This window comes from Pelobates fuscus, chromosome 4 (genome assembly GCF_036172605.1).
Source record: "Pelobates fuscus isolate aPelFus1 chromosome 4, aPelFus1.pri, whole genome shotgun sequence".
NCBI classification, from domain to species: Eukaryota; Metazoa; Chordata; class Amphibia; order Anura; family Pelobatidae; genus Pelobates; species Pelobates fuscus.
In genome coordinates, this window is record NC_086320.1 from 363,969,612 (window position 1) to 363,979,381 (window position 9,770).

Below are 9,770 nucleotides of genomic sequence, written 5' to 3' on the forward strand. Positions count from 1 at the left end.
TACAGTGTGTATAACGAGGGGGTCAGTGACTATATATAAATATAATATGTATACAGTGTGTATAACGAGGGGGGTCAGTGACTATATATAAATATAATATGTATACAGTGTGTATAACGAGGGGGTCAGTGACTAGATATAAATATAATATGTATACAGTGTGTATAACGAGGGGGGTCAGTGACTATATATAATATATAAACATAATATGTATACAGTGTGTATAACGAGGGGGTCAGTGACTAGATATAAATATAATATGTATACAGTGTGTATAACGAGGGGTTTGGTGACTAGATATAAATATAATAGGTATACAGTGTGTATAACGAGGGGGTCAGTGACAAGATATAAATATAATATGTATACAGTGTGTATAACGAGGGGGTCCGTGACTATATATAAATATAATATGTATACAGTGTGTATAACGAGGGGGTCAGTGACTATATATAAATATAATATGTATACAGTGTGTATAACGAGGGGGTCAGTGACTATATATAAATATAATATGTATACAGTGTGTATAACGAGGGGGTCAGTGACTATATATAAATATAATATGTATACAGTGTGTATAACGAGGGGGTCAGTGACTATATATAAATATAATATGTATACAGTGTGTATAACGAGGGGGGTCAGTGACTATATATAAATATAATATGTATACAGTGTGTATAACGAGGGGGGTCAGTGACTATATATAAATATAATATGTATACAGTGTGTATAACGAGGGGGTCAGTGACTAGATATAAATATAATATGTATACAGTGTGTATAACGAGGGGGGTCAGTGACTATATATAATATATAAACATAATATGTATACAGTGTGTATAACGAGGGGGTCAGTGACTAGATATAAATATAATATGTATACAGTGTGTATAACGAGGGGGTCAGTGACTAGATATAAATATAATATGTATACAGTGTGTATAACGAGGGGTTTGGTGACTAGATATAAATATAATAGGTATACAGTGTGTATAACGAGGGGGTCAGTGACAAGATATAAATATAATATGTATACAGTGTGTATAACGAGGGGGTCCGTGACTATATATAAATATAATATGTATACAGTGTGTATAACGAGGGGATCAGTGACTATATATAAATATAATATGTATACAGTGTGTATAACGAGGGGATCAGTGACTATATATAAATATAATATGTATACAGTGTGTATAACGGGGGGGTCAGTGACTATATATAAATATAATATGTATACAGTGTGTATAACGAGGGGGTCAGTGACTATATATAAATATAATATGTATACAGTGTGTATAACGAGGGGGGTCAGTGACTATATATAAATATAATATGTATACAGTGTGTATAACGAGGGGGGTCAGTGACTATATATAAATATAATATGTATACAGTGTGTATAACGAGGGGGGTCAGTGACTATATATAAATATAATATGTATACAGTGTGTATAACGAGGGGGGTCAGTGACTATATATAAATATAATATGTATACAGTGTGTATAACGAGGGGGGTCAGTGACTATATATAAATATAATATGTATACAGTGTGTATAACGAGGGAGTCAGTGACTATATAAATATAAAATGTATACAGTGTGTATAACGAGGGGGGTCAGTGACTATATAAATATAATATGTATACAGTGTGTATAACGAGGGGTCAGTGACTATATATAAATGTAATATGTATACAGTGTGTATAACGAGGGGGTCAGTGACTATATATAAATATAATATGTATACAGTGTGTATAACGAGGGGGTCAGTGACTATATATAAATATAATATGTATACAGTGTGTATAACGAGGGGGGTCAGTGACTATATATAAATATAATATGTATACAGTGTGTATAACGAGGGGGGTCAGTGACTATATATAAATATAATATGTATACAGTGTGTATAACGAGGGGGGTCAGTGACTATATATAAATATAATATGTATACAGTGTGTATAACGAGGGGGGTCAGTGACTATATATAAATATAATATGTATACAGTGTGTATAGTGGGGGGTCAGTGACTATATATAAATATATTATGTATACAGTGTGTATAACGAGGGGTCAGTGACTATATATAAATATATTATGTATACAGTGTGTATAACGAGGGGTCAGTGACTATATATAAATATAATATGTATACAGTGTGTATAACGAGGGGGTCAGTGACTATATATAAATATAATATGTATACAGTGTGTATAACGAGGGGGTCAGTGACTATATATAAATATGTATACAGTGTGTATAACGGGGGGGGGCAAGTGACTATATATGAATATAATATGTATACAGTGTGTATAACGAGGGGGGTCAGTGACTATATATAAATATAATATGTATACAGTGTGTATAACGGGGGGTCAGTGACAATATATAAATATAATATGTATACAGTGTGTATAACGAGGGGGGTCAGTGACTATATATAAATATAATATGTATACAGTGTGTATAACGGGGGGGTCAGTGACTATATATAAATATAATATGTATACAGTGTGTATAACGAGTGGGTCAGTGACTATATATAAATATAGTATGTATACAGTGTGTATAACGAGGGGGTCAGTGACTATATATAAATATAATATGTATACAGTGTGTATAACGAGGGGGGTCAGTGACTATATATAAATATAATATGTATACAGTGTGTATAACGAGGGGGTCAGTGACTATATATAAATATAATATGTATACAGTGTGTATAACGGGGGGGTCAGTGACTATATATAAATATAATATGTATACAGTGTGTATAACGAGGGGGTCAGTGACTATATATAAATAAAATATGTATACAGTGTGTATAACGGGGGGGTCAGTGACTATATATAAATAAAATATGTATACAGTGTGTATAACGAGGGGGTCAGTGACTATATATAAATATAATATGTATACAGTGTGTATAACGAGGGGGTCAGTGACTATATATAAATATAGTATGTATACAGTGTGTATAACGAGGGGGTCAGTGACTATATATAAATATAATATGTATACAGTGTGTATAACGAGGGGGTCAGTGACTATATATAAATATAATATGTATACAGTGTGTATAACGAGGGGGTCAGTGACTATATATAAATATAATATGTATACAGTGTGTATAACGAGGGGGTCAGTGACTATATATAAATATAATATGTATACAGTGTGTATAACGAGGGGGTCAGTGACTATATATAAATATAGTATGTATACAGTGTGTATAACGAGGGGGTCAGTGACTATATATAAATATAGTATGTATACAGTGTGTATAACGAGGGGGGTCAGTGACTATATATAAATATAATATGTATACAGTGTGTATAACGAGGGGGTCAGTGACTATATATAAATATAATATGTATACAGTGTGTATAACGAGGGGGTCAGTGACTATATATAAATATAATATGTATACAGTGTGTATAACGAGGGGGTCAGTGACTATATATAAATATAATATGTATACAGTGTGTATAACGAGGGGGTCAGTGACTATATATAAATATAATATGTATACAGTGTGTATAACGAGGGGGTCAGTGACTATATATAAATATAATATGTATACAGTGTGTATAACGAGGGGGTCAGTGACTATATATAAATATAATATGTATACAGTGTGTATAACGAGGGGGTCAGTGACTATATATAAATATAATATGTATACAGTGTGTATAACGAGGGGGTCAGTGACTATATATAAATATAATATGTATACAGTGTGTATAACGAGGGGGTCAGTGACTATATATAAATATAATATGTATACAGTGTGTATAACGAGGGGGTCAGTGACTATATATAAATATAATATGTATACAGTGTGTATAACGAGGGGGTCAGTGACTATATATAAATATAATATGTATACAGTGTGTATAACGAGGGGGTCAGTGACTATATATAAATATAATATGTATACAGTGTGTATAACGAGGGGGTCAGTGACTATATATAAATATAATATGTATACAGTGTGTATAACGGGGGGGTCAGTGACTATATATAAATATAATATGTATACAGTGTGTATAACGAGGGGGTCAGTGACTATATATAAATATAATATGTATACAGTGTGTATAACGAGGGGGTCAGTGACTATATATAAATATAATATGTATACAGTGTGTATAACGAGGGGGTCAGTGACTATATATAAATATAATATGTATACAGTGTGTATAACGAGGGGGTCAGTGACTATATATAAATATAATATGTATACAGTGTGTATAACGAGGGGGTCAGTGACTATATATAAATATAATATGTATACAGTGTGTATAACGGGGGGGTCAGTGACTATATATAAATATAATATGTATACAGTGTGTATAACGAGGGGGTCAGTGACTATATATAAATATAATATGTATACAGTGTGTATAACGAGGGGGTCAGTGACTATATATAAATATAATATGTATACAGTGTGTATAACGAGGGGGTCAGTGACTATATATAAATATAATATGTATACAGTGTGTATAACGGGGGGGTCAGTGACTATATATAATATATAATATGTATACAGTGTGTATAACGAGGGGGTCAGTGACTATATATAAATATAATATGTATACAGTGTGTATAACGAGGGGGTCAGTGACTATATATAAATATAATATGTATACAGTGTGTATAACGAGGGGGTCAGTGACTATATATAAATATAATATGTATACAGTGTGTATAACGAGGGGGTCAGTGACTATATATAAATATAATATGTATACAGTGTGTATAACGAGGGGGTCAGTGACTATATATAAATATAATATGTATACAGTGTGTATAACGAGGGGGTCAGTGACTATATATAAATATAATATGTATACAGTGTGTATAACGAGGGGGTCAGTGACTATATATAAATATAATATGTATACAGTGTGTATAACGAGGGGGTCAGTGACTATATATAAATATAATATGTATACAGTGTGTATAACGAGGGGGTCAGTGACTATATATAAATATAATATGTATACAGTGTGTATAACGAGGGGGTCAGTGACTATATATAAATATAATATGTATACAGTGTGTATAACGAGGGGGTCAGTGACTATATATAAATATAATATGTATACAGTGTGTATAACGGGGGGGTCAGTGACTATATATAAATATAATATGTATACAGTGTGTATAACGAGGGGGTCAGTGACTATATATAAATATAATATGTATACAGTGTGTATAACGAGGGGGGTCAGTGACTATATATAAATATAATATGTATACAGTGTGTATAACGAGGGGGTCAGTGACTATATATAAATATAATATGTATACAGTGTGTATAACGGGGGGGTCAGTGACTATATATAAATATAATATGTATACAGTGTGTATAACGAGGGGGTCAGTGACTATATATAAATATAGTATGTATACAGTGTGTATAACGAGGGGGGTCAGTGACTATATATAAATATAATATGTATACAGTGTGTATAACGAGGGGGGTCAGTGACTATATATAAATATAATATGTATACAGTGTGTATAACGAGGGGGTCAGTGACTATATATAAATATAATATGTATACAGTGTGTATAACGAGGGGGTCAGTGACTATATATAAATATAATATGTATACAGTGTGTATAACGAGGGGGTCAGTGACTATATATAAATATAATATGTATACAGTGTGTATAACGAGGGGGTCAGTGACTATATATAAATATAATATGTATACAGTGTGTATAACGAGGGGGTCAGTGACTATATATAAATATAATATGTATACAGTGTGTATAACGAGGGGGGTCAGTGACTATATATAAATATAATATGTATACAGTGTGTATAACGAGGGGGGTCAGTGACTATATATAAATATAATATGTATACAGTGTGTATAACGAGGGGGTCAGTGACTATATATAAATATAATATGTATACAGTGTGTATAACGAGGGGGTCAGTGACTATATATAAATATAATATGTATACAGTGTGTATAACGGGGGGGTCAGTGACTATATATAAATATAATATGTATACAGTGTGTATAACGAGGGGGTCAGTGACTATATATAAATATAATATGTATACAGTGTGTATAACGAGGGGGGTCAGTGACTATATATAAATATAATATGTATACAGTGTGTATAACGAGGGGGTCAGTGACTATATATAAATATAATATGTATACAGTGTGTATAACGAGGGGGTCAGTGACTATATATAAATATAATATGTATACAGTGTGTATAACGGGGGGGTCAGTGACTATATATAAATATAATATGTATACAGTGTGTATAACGGGGGGGTCAGTGACTATATATAAATATAATATGTATACAGTGTGTATAACGATGGGGCCGGTGACTATATATAAATATAATATGTATACAGTGTGTATAACGAGGGGGTCAGTGACTATATATAAATATAATATGTATACAGTGTGTATAACGAGGGGGCCGGTGGGGCGGTGCGGCCCCCCCGGACAGACAATGCCGCAGTGAGGCCCAGGCTGCAGCTCGGTGTCTGTGACGGGGGGAGGGTTACAGTTACCGGCCGGTAATGGCCACACTCGGTCCGCTCGCTCACCTCGTTCTCCTCCTGCGGCCGCGGTTCCCCGGTGTCTGCGAGCTCCGGTCTCTGTCTCCTCTCCGGCGCAGATAGCAGCGGCAGCTAATAACCGGAAATCGAGGTTACCAACGCGCTGCCTGGTGTGACGTCACTTCCGGATCCTACCTAGTTACCACGGCAACGCAGTGAGAATGTTCTAGAATTATCCAGTCCATATAATACCCAGACTGACACAGACAGTCCATATAATACACAGACAGTCCATATAATACACAGACTGACACAGACAGTCCATATAATACACAGACAGTCCATATAATACCCAGACTGACACAGACAGTCCATATAATACACAGACAGTCCATATAATACACAGACTGACACAGACAGTCCATATAATACACAGACAGTCCATATAATACCCAGACTGACACAGACAGTCCATATAATACACAGACAGTCCATATAATACACAGACTGACACAGACAGTCCATATAATACACAGACAGTCCATATAATACCCAGACTGACACAGACAGTCCATATAATACACTGACAGTCCATATAATACCCAGACTGAGCACAGACAGTCCATATAATACCCAGACTGAGTATAGACAGTCCATATAATAACCAGACTGACACAGACAGTCCATATAATACACTGACAGTCCATATAATACCCAGACTGACACAGACAGTCCATATAATACTCAGACTGAGCACATACAGTCCATATAATACCCAGACTGACACAGACAGTCCATATAATACCCAGACTGAGCACATACAGTCCATATAATACCCAGGCTGAGCACAGACAGTCCATATAATACCCAGACTGACACAGACAGTCCATATAATACACTGACAGTCCATATAATACCCAGACTGACACAGACAGTCCATATAATACTCAGACTGAGCACAGACAGTCCATATAATACCCAGACTGACACAGACAGTCCATATAATACCCAGACTGAGCACATACAGTCCATATAATACCCAGGCTGAGCACAGACAGTCCATATAATACACAGACAGTCCATATAATACCCAGACTGACACAGACAGTACATATAATACACAGACAGTCCATATAATACCCAGACTGAGCACAGACAGTCCATATGATACCCAGACTGAGCACATACAGTCCATATAATACCCAGGCTGAGCACAGACAGTCCATATAATACCCAGACTGAGCACAGACAGTCCATATAATACCCAGACTGAGCACAGACAGTCCATATAATACCCAGACTGAGTATAGACAGTCCATATAATACCCAGACTGACACAGACAGTCCATATAATACCCAGACTGACACAGACAGTCCATATAATACACAGACAGTCCATATAATACCCAGACTGACACAGACAGTCCATATAATACCCAGACTGAGCACAGACAGTCCATATAATACCCAGACTGAGCACAGATAGTCCATTTAATACCCAGACTGAGCACAGACAGTCCATATAATACCCAGACTGAGCAAAGACAGTCCATATAATACCCAGACTGAGCACAGACAGTCCATATAATACCCAGACTGTGTATAGACAGTCCATATAATACCCAGACTGACCATAGACAGTCCATATAATACCCAGACTGAGCACAGACAGTCCATATAATACCCAGACGGAGCACAGACAGTCCATATAATACCCAGACTGAGCACAGACAATCCATATAATACCCAGGCTGAGCACAGACAGTCCATATAATACCCAGACGGAGCACAGACAGTCCATATAATACCCAGACTGAGCACAGACAATCCATATAATACCCAGGCTTAGCACAGACAGTCCATATAATACCCAGACTGAGCACAGACAGTCCATATAATACCCAGACTGAGTATAGACAGTCCATATAATACCCAGACTGAGCACAGACAGTCCATATAATACCCAGACTGAGCACATACAGTCCATATAATACCCAGGCTGAGCACAGACAGTCCATATATACCCAGGCTGAGCACAGACAGTCCATGTATCGCCCAGACTTGGCACAGACAGTCCAGGTAATACCCAGACTGAGCACAGACAGTCCATATAATACACAGACTGAGCATAGACAGTCCATATAATACACAGACTGACCATAGACAGTCCATATAATACCCAGACTGAGCACAGACAGTCCATATAATACCCAGACTGAGCACAGACAGTCCATGTATCGCCCAGACTTGGCACAGACAGTCCGTGTATCGCCCAGACTGAGCACAGACAGTCCGTGTAACAGAAGTGATCTGTGTGAAAGATAGTGATACTGGAGAAACTGACGGAAGCGAAGCACAGAGAGATGGACACAGGTTTCTTCAGGAAGGAAGAGATTCTTTATTGGATCACCGATCGGGACTCAGAGGGACTAACGTCACCAAAATACAGCAAGTTCTGAGCCCCGGACAATAGTGCAGGCTCCTTATATAGGCACATAACTCCTCCCATATTAAGCTCCACCCGCACATTCTCTTGACCAATCAATACAAATAGGAATTAACTTCCTGCTTGACCGCATGGCCTGTCCAGCACAATGGAGGAGGGGAATACTACATCCTGTATTCTTGCACATGCTCCGTACACTACTGATCGTATCTTGCCTCGTGCAACCAACTGATCGATACGTCAGCATATGCACGTACACATGCCACGTGGTAATCTCGGCCTACTAAATTTATTTTTACCGAGATTCCACCACATTCCCCCCTTTGATGCCTCTTGATATTTCACAATTACTTGAGGCATCACTTAACCTTAGTTTGCATACACCGCAAGTTACCTTGAACCAGACCAGACTTAACTTATGATGTGAATCTTCAACACTCATCTTCCTGCATTGGTTCTCCCTGATCTAGAGCCTCATATTTATAAATTGCCATTATCTGTGCAGCAGCCTTCCTCTCTGCTATATTTTCTATCAGGCTTTGCACAGACCTAACTACTAAGGGTATAAGTGTCAGGGTACCTGAGGCCTCTACCTCTAAGGGAGGTAGAGACTTGGTGGTTTGCCCGTCCAGGCGAGCTGTTTCCTTCGTTCCTCGCGGTTCATCCAGTCACTTAAACACCGGCCGCGAGGAATCCACGTCCTTTTCTAGCGGGACGCTCAATACGTGACGTCATGACGCTATCACGAGCGACCTGTCACTCAAGT

General features: G+C 36.8%; 1 protein-coding gene across 1 annotated transcript in view; it reads right to left on the bottom strand.

Moving 5' to 3' along the window:
- The window catches only part of DNAJB6 (DnaJ heat shock protein family (Hsp40) member B6), a 91,142-nt gene extending 84,427 nt beyond the window's left edge, over window positions 1-6,715 (bottom strand). The window contains exon 1 of the mRNA XM_063452666.1: window positions 6,607-6,715. The gene's annotated coding sequence lies outside the window, so the exon portion shown is untranslated. The remainder of the gene's footprint in view (window positions 1-6,606) is intronic.
- Between the last annotated feature and the right edge of the window lie 3,055 nt (window positions 6,716-9,770).